Raw genomic sequence first — 14,798 nt, forward strand, 5'->3', positions numbered from 1 at the left:
TAATGAGACATGTGACACATGAAGTAGCATGTAGGTATATTGCACAGGCATAGGGAAGGAACCACCTCAACATACTTTGGGGGTTGAGGGGAGGAAAGAGAAAGGGGTGGCCCCCAATCTCAAGAGCCCATAAAAACACTATTCTTGTAAACCTCCAGGAGTCATATCTATTCTCCTCTGGAGTGCTCTCCTTGGTGCACCCAGCTTTCACTTTAATAAACCTTTCTCTCTGCAAAACCGATTCACCCACTCTCTTAGTTTCTGTCCTGGGAAGGGCAACGACTCCCTCACTGGTATAGTCGGTAATGTCTATATATAAGTAATACATACTGTTAGAGTGTAAAATGCTTAAAAATTTCTTTCCTTATTTCCAAATAATTAATGTGATTCTTTCATGTTACATGATTTGTTAATTTGGTTTTCAGGCAATAATATGTACAGCTTGTATGCTGTAACATAAACTTTTTGTTTACAGTGGGCCATGGCAAATAAAATACAATAATGAATTCATTTGCTTAAAAAATGCAGACAAAATTTATAATTAAAAAAATAAGGCTGCTTTCCATAATGAACTGTTTTTCACCATATTCACACGTTTTAGGAATTAGGGCACAGACATCTTCGGGGTGGGGCATCATTCTGTCTACCACAATGCTGAATGAAGATGGCAGGTAGTGCGGAAGAATAGAAAGAACCTGACTTCATGATGCTGAGAAGCTGAACCTGGAATCACCTCTGGATCTCTAACTATATGAAATAATAAATTTCCAAATTATTTAAGCAAAATATTTTTAAAAAGCATTTATAGTAGTTTGCTTTGTGGTTTACTTTGTGATATTAGCAACATCATACTGGATCATTTTATCACATCCATACTTCTCAACAAAATTTACACTTGTGAACACCAAAGCACAGACTAAAAATTCAGGTGGGTTACAGCAAATATCTAAGAAAAACAGGGAAAAAATCACTTGTCTAATTCAATCTATCAAATTATAATCACTACTTGGAGCATTTTAAAATTAATCTTCATTATTAAAGCACACTTGTGAAAAGGAAGGAAGACTTACTACATATATATTTAAAAGATTGAGGTAAAAATGCAGCCAGTCATACATGGGCTGATCCATAGTAATTTAATATGCCAGCTTTTTCTAAGTTTGTTTTTTCTAAAAATGCATCTAAACTAGATGTCTCAGGAGTCCTTAAAGCACTATGTTGCTTCTCAGCAGATGGGAGCTCTAGTGGAAAGGTGCTGAAAAGAAGAAAAAGGCAAGGAAACACCAGAGTTTGGTCTGCTTGAAAGAAGGATTAAAAATACCCACAAAAGAAAAATGAGAATTAGAAAAAATATAAAAGCACCTTTTTTTAATCTCTCCTCTTTTTTCTTTCCACATATTATTTAACACAGGTGTTGCTATAATAGGCTCTCGTTAAACAGCAGATTCAGAAAGAGAAAGAAAGAAAGAAAGAAAGAAAGAAAGAAAGAAAGAAAGAAAGAAAGAAAGAAAGAAAGAAAGAAAGAAAGAAAGAAGAAAGAAAGAAGAAAGAAAGAAAGAAAGAAAGAAAAAGAAAGAAAGAAAAGAAAGAAAGAAAAGAAAGAAAGTTAAAAGAAAAGAAAGAAAGAAAGAAAGAAAGAAAAAGGAAGGGAAGGAAGGAAGGAAGGAAGGAAGGAAGGAAGGAAGGAAGGAAGGAAGGAAGGAAGGAAGGAAGAAGAGAAAGAAGAAAGAAAGAAAAAGAAAGAAAAGAAAGAAAGAAAAGAAAGAAAGAAAGAAAGAAAGAAAAGAAAGAAAGAAAGAAAGAAAGAGAAAGAAGGAAAGGAAAAAAAAGAAGAGCTCATCAGTTGGGATCATTTCTACGGAGAATAGCAAAGAGAGTGGGAGCATAAACAGTTTTCAAAAACCTACCTCCTCTTCCTCACTCAGCAAAAGCCACACATCTTCCTTATACTCAAGCAGATCAGATCTAATAGCTGTAAGAAGTGCCAAAGTAATCATAAAGTCACTTTTTAATGTATGACTCTAATTTTGAAATCACATGGCCTCTATTGGGTTTTTAGTTTGTATATTTTATGCATCAACAGAAAATATAAAAATATATTTATAGGCCCAAAAGACTATTTTTAAGTAGTGGAAACAAAGTGGACCAATTAATGTGTGAACACCAGTAAAAAATAAAATAAAATAAAATAAAATAAAATAAAATAAAATAAAATAAAATAAAATAAAATAAAATAAAATAAAATAAAATAAAATAAAATAAAATAAAAGTTTTAGCGCTCATTCAATTAGTCCAAACACTCCCTACTTATTTAACCTTCATCCTAGTCCTGACTCAATGAGAAACATGTTTTGATACTGTAGACAACTTAACTATTCAGGATCTCCTGTTTCCAGAACAAAGGCGGGTTGAAGCAGGTGGCCGTTACAGTGTCTTTCAGTTCAAAAACTGGACACCATCATTTTGGTGAGTTGTAGTTTGAACTAATGTGTGAAGAAGTACAAATGCCAAGCACTCCAACTAGAAGAAACCACCAAGTAAGAAACCCTGGGCTATTCTCCAAGATTCTTAAAACTTACTTAGAGTCGAAGGAGACAGAATTGTTGAAAATAAGTTTTGCTGCCTTATAGATACCAAACTAAAATATGTTTTTAACCAAAATATTTGATTTGTGTGCTCATACAGACATACTTTTAATTATCTAAGCCCAACTTCCAATATTACAAATGTTATTGTAAAGTCTAAATCTATAATTAATAGTTTTTTGGGGTTTGTGTGTATGTATGTGTGTGTGTGTGTATGTGGTTTTTGTTGTTGTTGTTGTTTTTGCTTTTGTTTTGTTTTTGTTTTTTCTGGTTTTTCAGCTTAAAATTCTAAAATCCTGCCAGGAATACAGACTCCCCTTTCTTTTGACATTTATGCTACACTTCAAGTTATACTCGTTGAAAACTTTAAGTATGGTATTATTATTGTGTTCAGAGTTAGATATTATAGCTGATCTAAAATCATAAAGTAAACAAAATCTATGCTTTCATGGAGATTTTCCTAAATCAACCCCCCGCCACACACTTTTAAAAGCATTTGGCCTATTATAACAAATGTTGCTTATATAGATTTCTTCCCTGCAGCTCTTACTGTTTGCAAGCACTCTTTTCAAAAACTAATAAAAAAAGTAATGTCAAATACAGCCATATTCCAGAGATGGCAGCAAAAACATTTTGCTAAATTAATTTTCAAAGTCAAATATGTGGTTCCCAATTCATTTCTTGGGAAGTTAATGTTTTCAGTAAAAGAGTATATACAGATATAAACATCAGAGACTTTATGATTAAATCAAAGTAACTCCATTAAAATAGTAGTATTCTATGTCAATGAAGAATGGATGTAAAGCAGAATGAATCAGGCTCTCACTTTAATCAGTAGTTTAAACTTTCTTTTCACCAAACATGTAAAGATACAAGAAGCTAATGTAAGGTTCACCCTCTTTTCTTTAATTTGTCTCCACTATGGGCATATTTTAAAAATAAAAAGACAAAAAAAATTGGGACTATGGATATTTACCAAAGCAACTATTAGCACCACAAAGATTTATAAACTCTCATAAATTTCATAAGTATACTGGAAATGAATTATAGTTATATGTGATCCCAATACATATCCACTCATATTCAAAAAAGTGTCACACGTAAGGGCACATTTCTGTGAAAGTCATTGGCAAAGAGAAGAAAAGACCCTGATATTTAAAAGACTAGAACTTTGCACCATCCTGCCAGGTGATTTATTTTTATGGCATAGTTACTATGTAAAACACAATGTTCACACAAATAGCCTTCCTCAATTAGACCAGCAGGTGGCGGTATTGACTGCATACCAGAACAGCCTAAACCTGTCTGGCACTTATTATTTCAATAAATTCTCAAGAAATATAAATGAGTTAATCTTATCTGTGTTTTGAAACTTTCAAAGATATTATTCTACCCTAGTGGAGACTACTGTGAACTCCCTTTGCAAAGCCTGATGATCTATCTATTTCTCTTGGCTCCACGTGTAACATTCAAGAGATGGGGACATCTTTCATTTCCAAGTCTTGGTTAACCTATGGGATATACATTTATCTGTCTCATAATTAGAAAAGTGCCACTGTTTATCTTGTCCAGGAAAGAACTTTGGAACTACATGGAAATCTTCCTACAAACATACAGAGCAACATATAATGAGAGAAAAACAAGTTCATATTTGGAATTAGAAACATTAAACTACTTACTCTAGGCTGTCTTTGGGTTATTTTATGCACTCACGATGATCATTCAAGACAGAGTCTTCTAACAAACTTGTCTTTAATTGTATTTTTATTGTATTTTAATGAGATAACATCCTATCTGTGGGGATTTTTTTTAATTATTTGCTTACTAAATGGAACAATCTCTAACATCAGGATTTAAATCACATTAACAAGATAAAATAAGATTGGTCATATCATCAAAGACACACTTATAAACATAAGCACTAGTGCATCATTTGAATAAAATTTTCTCATCACTTTTTATTACCAAAGTTTTCAGGTTTGTTCTACATATTCCTTTCAGTAGGCATTGTTGAAATAAATGCTGGATGAGTTATTTATCCCTTTAAAGTAGAGCAGTGTTGACAAACTTTTCTTCAAGGGATAGATAGTAAATATTTTAGCCTTGAGAGTCAATAGACAAAATTGAGGATATTATGTGGGTACTTATACAACCATTTAAAAAATTTAAAACCATTCTTAACTCAAGAACAGTACAATATCCAGTGGCAGGCCAGATTTGCCCTGTAGGCTATAGTTTGTCAACCAGTCGCTAGAGAATAAACTGTCATGGGATGTATGTATATTTTTTAAACAAAATTCATAAAAACTCTCAGAAAGATAGACTCTAGTCTGTATATTATGTTAAAATTTGTCTATTTAAAAACATTTCCTGTTTAAAGTTTGTCCATTGTTTTTTTTTTCCATATAGATTAACACACCTTTGAAATATTTCTTTTTCAGACCCCTAAGAACCACCATCAAGAGAGCACATAATGTTGTTAACTATCTTCTAATCCAATCATAGAAATTTCCTTGCCTTGCTTTCTCCCACATTCATGTAATCATCCTTACATTCCCTCCTTAATTCCATATGTATAAAAGAAGCTGCAAACTGTCATTCTGGAAAACATTTTTCTCAGTCTGTTGAGATCTGCTTCCAGATGTGCCTTCTGGCTCAAATAAACTCTAATAAACTCTTATAAAAATTTCCTATAGGTCTGGACGTTCCTACTTTGACGGGCTATACAGTCAAATTTGATACTAATCTTTAATATTTTTAAAATATATGTTTTATCATTAAGAAATAAAAATCCTGGAACTAAGATGAGAAAATTTGGTCCCAAAGACACTCGTGATGCTTACCGGTGGCCTGGGTACAGTGAGGGGAGTGAGAAATGGGGGCGCTAGAGAGAAAGCAACCAGACACATCCACAAGTAAATAACTACAGTGCTGCTCACAACTTACAAAACACAGCATATGCTTTTCAGTAAAGGCTTTAGTTAGAATGTCTTTAAAAACTCAGTGTTAATGAGTTTTCATTTAAAATTTTAAAACCTTTCCATTTAAATTAAAATTTTTAAAAATCCTTAGCATTGTAAGCTTTTAAAGAAAAGATTCCCCCTCTTGCAGACTTTAGATTGTACAGTGAGCTCTCCTGAGGCCAAGATGAAGGAGCATTAGGAGGTGGGCTGGTGTTAATGTCCATCCTCCATCGAGATTTGAGAGACTGAGGAACTGATCTATAGAACTAATAGAATGAAATGTGAATTTAGCTTCACAATTTCTTTTTCTTCCCTTTTACCGGGATCATGGGTTATTCCACAAAGTAGATTAGCTAGTAGGAAAGGAATGACATAAAATAACAAACTCAGTCAATAATTATTTTATCTCTGACTTGACAGTATTGTCAGAAATATTCTCAGAAGTTTGCTTTTTAGAAATGAAAAAAAGAAACTTGAATAAGTATGCTTCCATGCTGGGCCCCAACTTGGAGATCGGAGGACCTTCAATATTATTTAATCCAAACCTCCTTTTTTTACAAATAAGTAAACTATGGCCTAGAGAACTGATGTGGCTTACCTGGAGTCACAAGGAACTGATTGGGCTCATGTATAGTCCACTTAAAACAAATTTTATAGTTCCAGGGGTAGGGCTAAAAGCAAGTTATTTTTCTTTCCATGAATGGGCCTTTACTTAGACTCACAGATAACGGTGAAATACAAGATAATTTAAATGCCTTCTACCATTGTCCAGAGACTCAATAAAAATGGGAATTAAAGGTTAAAGCTCTCCCCACTCAAGGTCATCTCTGGTACAAACTGTTGGGAGTTATGGGGGTACTGGATTTGCTCAGCCAGCCCGTAGGTGCTCAGGAACCTGAATGCTGTCTCCTCTGAACAGGAACCAGCCACATTGTATCTGAGGGTCTCCACTAATGGCACAGATCAACAACATGTCTCACTGCCCCAGACAGAAAGTCACTGATACTTTTTGTGAAATCAAAGGAAAATACCAAGAGAGACCAGGCATTTCAAGGCTGGTTCTCTAAACACAAACAACAGACTAACTCTTTAAACTTAGAAAATAAAACAAAAGCCTCACACATCTTCACATATAAATATATCTAATTGCTTCATTATAGTCAAGTCGCAACAGTGAGTGTTGTTTTTAGATTTAAGGCTTCTACTTTATGGGACACTCTGTTACCCATAAAAAGAAATTTTTTATCACAAAGCAGTATTTGCTCACAGGGGTTCCCAGCCACTAAAGTGGATTACCCTTAGGCTCCCTATCGAGATGGCCTCAATGTCTAGATTCCAGGTGACTAGGACAGTTTTCATTCTGTGAAGGCATTCCACCTCCTAACTTGAAACTTAATTACCATTCAGCCTCTCCACTCATCGACTCATCTATTCTAGAAAAGAAATAGAATAGGAGGATGACTTTTTTAAATTTTACATTACTTTTTAAATATCTTTTTCTAATATGAAAACAGACAAGCGGCAACATTCCGGCAAAATCAATGTGCAAATTGATTTGTAGGCAGCAAATATAGAACTGTCCCCTGCTCCCAGCCTCAGCAGGCAGCCCTCTTCTCTTCCACAGGGAAGAGAATCTAACGTAGGCACCATATGAACTCATTAGTACCCTCTAAAGTAGACAACCATTATCCCGTATGCCCAGAATAGCACTCCTCTCTTCTGGAAAGTGTTCCTTCAAAATCATGTGGCCTAGAGGAGCTGCCATCACAGTGTCCCTCGTGTGCCCCTAAACATTGGCTGGACCAATCAGAGCCCATCCTAGAACTTTTTTTTTTAGCTGTAGCTTTTTCCTCTTTGGTTGCAAGGTCTTAAAGAAGTTAGCCTAAATCTCTTGGGGCCCCTACCCTGGCCCTGTGATAAAGCCTGTCTAGAGTAGAAGAGAGATGCAGAATCAGAGCTGAGAGGCCAAGATATGAGAGAGAGAGAGAGAGAGAGAGAGAGAAGCCTAACAGCTCAAAATTCCTGATTCTGATAACCTCTGGCTTCATCCTTTTCCTACACAGCTAATAAACTGATGAATCTCCTATTTTGCTTAAGGGAGTGTGAATTAGAATTCCAGTCACCTGCAACCAAAGAATCCCAACTGAAACAGAAACCACTGCAGGGGTCAGTCCACTTACTGTTGCAATGCAGGCAGGAGTTAACATGTAGTTTAAAAGGACAGTAGTTTCACTCTCTCGCCAAATAAAAGAAGAGAGTATGCCTTATCTCTTTACACTTTCCATCTCAAGAAGTCATCTCAACTACTGGTATTTGGAAGGAGAGACAGTCTCTGCCACATGCTGGTCTTTCCTTGTGGACTCCTGTATCAATTTGCTAGGGCTGCTATATCAAAATACCATAGACTGAGAGGCTTAAAAACAGAAATTTATTTCTCAGTTTTGGAAGCTAAAGAGTTCAAGAACCAATAGGGTTTAGTTCCTGGTGAGAGCTCTATTCCTGGCCTGCAGATAGCCACCTTCCTGCTAAGTCTACATATGGCAGTGAGAGGGGAGAGAGACAGAGAGACAGAGAGAGACAGAGATACAGAGAGACAGAGACAGAGACAGAGACTGTGAGCCTTCTGAAATCTCTTCTTAGAAGGACACTAAGCCTATTGGATCAAGATTCCACCCTTATTACCCCATTTAACCATAATTACCCCATAAAGGTCCTCTCTCCAAATACAGTCACACTGCAGATTGGGTCTTCGATATATAAATTTTATAGAACATAAACATTCATTCCCTATGTGAGAGAAAGACTCCTTCAGAAGCACAAAGGCCAGAATGACAGCAGTTTTAGAGGTAGAAGGCACAGAGATCAGATCAAACATTGATGAACAATTTAGTTCAGCAAACATTCATCAATTCTTTGCTATATACCAAGACGTGTGCTAGCATGGGGAATTAAAAAATGGATAAACTACATGCCCTGCCCTCAAGGAGCTTACTGACAAAGGAAAAATCAGCCAACAAACAGATAAATTCAGTGTAACACAACAAATAATCAGACTGATAAGTGTTCAAGGTACAATGGTCAGGACCCTTTACCTTTCAGGACCCACACATAAGCATCAAAAGTGAGGCTGGAAAAAGGGGGTGGAAATGGCATTTCAGGAAGAGAGATGATATGCTACGCATGGTTGCACAAGGTGTTTGACCCATGAAAAGGTAAGTTAGAAAAAGAAGCCCGTCAGGAGGTGAGGCTGAATGAGAAAAGTAGGGGGTCTATAATAAACTGCTCTTGTTGGCATTCTGGAGGCTTTACGTGGGGAAACTATTGGTCAGGTATGTGTGTCAGTTACATTATGATGGTGGGTGAGTGGAAGGACAAGAGCAAATGTGGGAAGACCAATTTAGGAGAAGGCTGTTATGGTTCAAATGATAAGGGTCTTTTCTTGAACTGAAACAGATTTTCTAGAGATGAAGGGACAGATTTGAAAAATATCTAGGCTAGAAGGGAAGAAGTCATGTGAAGATCAGGCAGAGGTTAGAGGGATGCAGTTACCAGCCAAGGAAAGCCAAAGATTGTGGGCAGTCACTAGAAGCTAGAAGAGGCAAGGAAGGATTCTTCCCCAGAATCTTCAGGGAAAGCGTTCTCCTACTGACACCTTGATTTTGGACTTCCAGTCTCCTAACCGGTAATAAAATAAATTTATATTGTATCAAGTTAAAAAGAAAATATTTAGGCTATAAAATGGTAACAATTGGTGACTAATGGTATGAGGAGGAGCATGAAGAAGACCAGGAAGATTGCAAAGTATCTCCCCGGGTAACAGTATTGGGCAGAGTTGTGGACTGGGAATTGGTGTAGGAAGTACAGGGTAAGCGCAGAGACAAGACTAGCACACAGGAAATACAGTTTACTCGGAGAGTGCTAACTTACACAATATGAACAATAGTGCAAAATGTGCCCTAAACTGCAACAGGGAAGAAGGTAAAAAGTGCACCTGGGAAGATTTCCATGATCTCTAAAAGCTTTAAATGAAGGCTGGAAAATACCATGGCCCTTTGTGCTGGGTTGATAGACTGGAGGCCTGTGGGCTGAAATTGCCTGCCCATATTCTGTTTTTGCCTGCACAATGTTGCTTTGTTGTTTCAATGAATCAGTTTCAATGATTCCGGTCTCTCAGTGACAGTGTGTGGGAGTCATGGCACTGGGACTGCCTTCTCTGTCAATAATAAACTGGGCTGGGAAGTCAGTACCAGGCTTTCCAGACTAGGCAGGCACTGTTAGACCTATCTCCAGTAAGTATTAAGAGTTGTCCCACGGCACCACAAAGGCAGGAGAAAAACAACCTTACTGAAATCAACCCTGGTGAGATGTTCCCACAATTATCATCTAATGAAAATATAAATCTTTCTCTCAAAATTCAAGGTTAGGACATTTCCTCAACTGACGATTGAGCTCTCAAAGTTTTTTTGTTTTAAACTAAATGTAATGAGGCCAAATATTTAAAAGTATTTTTATTCAGATCCTGTATATATACTATACTAGCTATTACTAACATTAATAGTATATCTATTACTTTTCTCTTAACAGTTCAAAGTGTTCTAATAAATCATAAAGCAAAGTTTCCCAAGCCTATATTACTTGTGATCTTTATCTGGAGTCTATATCAAATATAATGGAGAGGGCAAAGTTATAGACAGAACAGATACAACTTGATTATAATAGAGGAGTCCTCTCAAGAAATACTCCCTCTGATGTGCATTTAATATCACAATTTCATTTGCAGAGTAAGTCTCTATTAAAATTTCAGAGGTAGTATCACATGGCAGAAAAAACTGTTTTTCAGTCAAGGGCTAGATGGTTACATTTAAGGGCTATGAGATAGGAAAAACTATGGGTTATTTGAAATGGCTGCCACCTGTATGGTCTGTTTACTCTGAGGAAGAGGTCGACCAAAAGTATCTGGTAGAAAAAGTAACTACCAGCAATTGGTAAGGATGATCATCTATATTTATGGATAATTCACACATATGGATAATTCACCTGAGTGTTTAAGGGCAGGCTGTTGGGCCCTTTTTACATTCTTTGGAGCATCCTCATTTATCTGAATTGAGGGATTTTTCTTTGTCATGTGTGTGTGTGTGTTGTGTAAGAAGGCATTTTTTTCCAGCTTATAAGATCTACAAGTGTCTTGTCAGTAGTTGGGACAATGGGCCAACTAGCTGTGTGATCTGCCAGACAAAGTTACTTTGACTCTTGTCTCATTTTTAATCTAAAGCCCTTTTCAAAATGTTCTTTCAGATGTTGTAGTCCAGCTAAAAGGCTAGTTCCCATTCCAATTTCTGTTTTCAAATTAGATCTCCAGTTTCAGACTCAACTCCACTGACAAGAGGAGCTGAACGTGCTGCTATTCCACCAGTATCTTCTTTAACTCTGGAATGTTGTCCAAAGGTATTTTTTAATCTATCCTAAAAAATCTCCAATAGTTTTATAATTTTTGTTTATTTGTTTGCATAATTAAATTATAGTCCAATAGATTTTCACTGGAAATGTTTTGGGTATGACTTCTAGGAGACTTTAATGTACATTTTTAGTCTTTCCTTGACTCTTGTTTATTAAGGAAAGAGAGATGCTGTAGGTCCATTTCTGGGTCAGATAAATCCACTTTTATCATCCAAGATTTAGTCTCTGAGGTTCTGACCAACATGGGTTCAAGTTAATATGTCAGGTAATCCTAGGTCATATGCCCCCCGCAAAGAATTATAAATTCTTCTGTGAATATTTGCTGGTCTTGTTTGAGTTTGGGGAAATCTTTTATTATAGTTCTTAATTTATTTTGAGTCCAAGATTTAAATTCTACACTTTTCTGCTTATCTGACTCATGTGAGGGATGGATATTTAGAGGCAACTGGAATTTGGGTGCTAGGAGATTTATTTGGAAAAGGCAGGGTGTCTAGGCAAGGGGAAGATGAGGGAGGAGCTGATAGAAGCACAAAAGTAGGGGATCAGAAGGATAATTATGGAGAGGGTGAGCTGATATCAAACAATTCTAGTTTGCTCTTGCTTTAGTTTGCCTAATGGCTCATTAGCTTTGGTCAAAGAATCTTCGGTAAAGCCATTGACTCAGAATTGTATGTAGAAGCCTCTGCATACCGACCAAAGAATGCTGCCCATTGGGCCTGAGAAATATTATTCCCTTTTCTTCTTCTCAAACGATCATTATATTCTAATTAAATGTTCTCCAGAGTGGCCACTGAAGGCCCAAATCATCCTTGGTGAGTTATGCCATTTTGAAAGATAACCACAAGAAATAGCATTATAAAGAGAGTGCATGTAAGAAGTAGGAGTTTTTCCAGGTAGAAGAGAGGATTTAAAATTAGATGATGCCTTGAGAACTGGTAATAGTCGGTAGGAACATAACGCTTGTGCACCCAATATCTTGGGTTCCCTGCAGGATGCTTGGCTGCCTTCAATTGCAGACCCCATAATCTGTGCCCCCAGGAGGTGCAAAACAGTAAGAACACTTTCTCTGGATCAAAGATAAGGTCTAAGGACACAAAATCAAACAGAAGAACCTCATTCAGTTTCATTGGTGACTCCCAGCAAAGTTTGTTCAAGGAGGCGTTGGTCTGATGAAGCTACAATCACACCAGTCTGTGAGTTTAGCTCACACAAAAGGCTTACAGGGCTTGTGCCTATATTCTATCCTGTGATTCTCCTTCGTATGACAGCACAACAACACAAAACAGTGACACGAAAGAGAGCAAAAAAGGATGAAACAGAGTGGCCTGGCTACACCAAGGATGCCAAAAAAATGGGAACCAATAACAAAATCTGGATACCAAACTGAGAATAAACAGCCATGGAACTCAACGCAGAGAAAGTAAAGTTTAGACCCAGTGCTGACTTACAATGTCATCACTGAGAGCTGCAAAGTACAAAGAGCCTCTGGAAGTTCCACACCTGGCCAAAAGCTGTACCCATGGCAACAGCCAGTGCAGACCATATTTCAATGGGACCTTCACAATAACTATGGAAATAAACAAAGACAATCAAATGAGAAAAGCAAAGCCTATTTATTTAGAGCTTGCCCTAGTAAGGGAGTCAGCCACCATCACCTGTGTTTGGCAGAGACTCAAAAGTAGTCAAAGGAGTGAAAAAACTTATAGTAGAATAAGAGGTACAGACCATGTCAAGGCCAGCTGCTACTTGTTTGGAGTTTGTAAACCTTTCAGAGATTTTAGTCCACAGCATGGGCCAAGGCCAGCCACTTATGAGTATCAGCCGCTGAAATAGTTTTGGGTCTGTTGTTGAGTCGGGTAGGGTGGGTTCTCAAGGAATAACCAACCAAGGTGGGGCGAGTTTGATAAAGATTCAGATTTAGTGCCTACCTGCACCTGCAGGCTGGATTGGGGGAGGGCTCAACAAAGGAACAAAATGGCAGGAAAACTGCATCCCAGGCCTCACTCTGAAGTCAGACAGTTCAGTTCCATCCCCTACATTCTTGGAGCTTTTGTTGCTGCTGCCCAAGGCTGGAGCTCAGAGTGTGTGAACTCATCTTTGAATGAGTCCATGTGTGGGCCCTTTAAGAGGATGCCTGGTACTCTAGAAGCCCTTTTTTTAAACCAGATGGAGTCCCAACTATTTTCACAGCCAGATATTATAGAGATACCCCTTCCCAGCACTGGTAATCAAGGCTGGGGAGCCCAGTGTTGGGCTGGGAAGCCTTGATCCTCAGTAGGGACCGCTATGGATGAGATATTCTTCCCGACTCTTAACTGCCACACATGGGTGTGGGACCAGCCTGTTTAGCATCTCCACCCCTCCTACCAGTCTCAACATGGTTTCTTCTTTATATCCTTAGTTATAAGAGTTCTGTACAGCTAGTCTTCAGGTGATTCTCAAGGGTGGTGGTTCTATAATTTAGTTGTAATTTTGATGTGGTCATGGGAGGAGGTGAGCATAGAGTTTACCTAGTCTACCATCTTGATTGGCAATTAGAGCATTGTTTTTGAGGAACACATTTATTCTATCATGAATTTGGATGTTAGAATACATTTACAGAAGCAATGTGGCTGTTTAATTCAAATTAAATAAGATTCTTGGGACATTATTTAAAAGAAATAATCAGCAAATTTTTTTTCTCTAAGGGGCCAGAAAGTAAATATTTTAGGCTTTGAAGTCTATACTGTATCTGTCACCTATTCTTTGTTTGTCATTGTTTTTTTATTTTTAGCAACTTTTCAAAAATGTAAAACCTTTATTATTTCTAGAACTGTATAAAAACAAGTCACAAGCTGGATTTGAGGCTTGCAGAACCTTATCTAAAAGCCAAAGTTCATTGACTTCTTTCTTAAGAGAGCATTTTGGAAAAAATATTTAAGCATGAATAGCTAAATGTTCTTGAAAGGGTATAAAATGGACTTTTTCAGGCATAAAATAAATAAATAAATAAAAGAGATTGAAGTGACTACTGTCAATGAAATAATGTTCAGACTTATAGAAAAGTTTTATAAGAGTTTATTCAGCCAAATTTTGAGGACACACCCAGGAGCAAGACCTCCACGGACTGAGAAAATGCTCCAAAGAATGGAAGTTTTGCAGTTTATTTTATACATTACAATCAAAGAATAAGATGTAAGGAAGATGCATAAAATCCACTGGTGGAAGATCAAGGAGGAGAGAGAAAGCAAAGCAGAGAAATCTCTAGAATTGGATAAGAAGTAAATTAGAGAAACACACTTCTTTTACTTTGGTGTGTACAGGATAATTAATTAACATTTATAGCACATAGAGGTGGTATGCTGCAGGGAACAAGATAACAATGAGGGGGTTCTGTGATCCCATGCTCTGGTGGTCTTGTGCTCTGGTACCTGCAGTTGTGCTTTTGAGGAGTCTTAGAAAAGAAAATTACTCTGACATTTTCAAAGATATGTTATCCCAGATCATAAAAAGAAGGGACAGGGCTCACTTAAGATAAAGATTGGACTTTGCTAAAGAAGCTATAGGCATGGCACTATATGACTATCTGCCATAACCTGTCCAGTTAGGAATTCGTGGTCAGACCATCCTGTGTGATTATTTCTGGTCACTGAGTCTGTCAAGCCTGCCATGTGGCCCCCCTGAGCTTGTCATGTGTATTATATAGCCCCTTTTTCATTCATACTACTGAATCTTTAGAATCAGAATCACCTTGAGGACTCGTTAAAACCCAGATTGCTATGGGAGCCAAGTTCTCAAGTGATGCTAATGTTTA

Source organism: Pteropus medius, unplaced genomic scaffold (assembly GCF_902729225.1).
Source record: "Pteropus medius unplaced genomic scaffold, Ma_sr-lr_union100, whole genome shotgun sequence".
Taxonomy (NCBI): Eukaryota; Metazoa; Chordata; class Mammalia; order Chiroptera; family Pteropodidae; genus Pteropus; species Pteropus medius.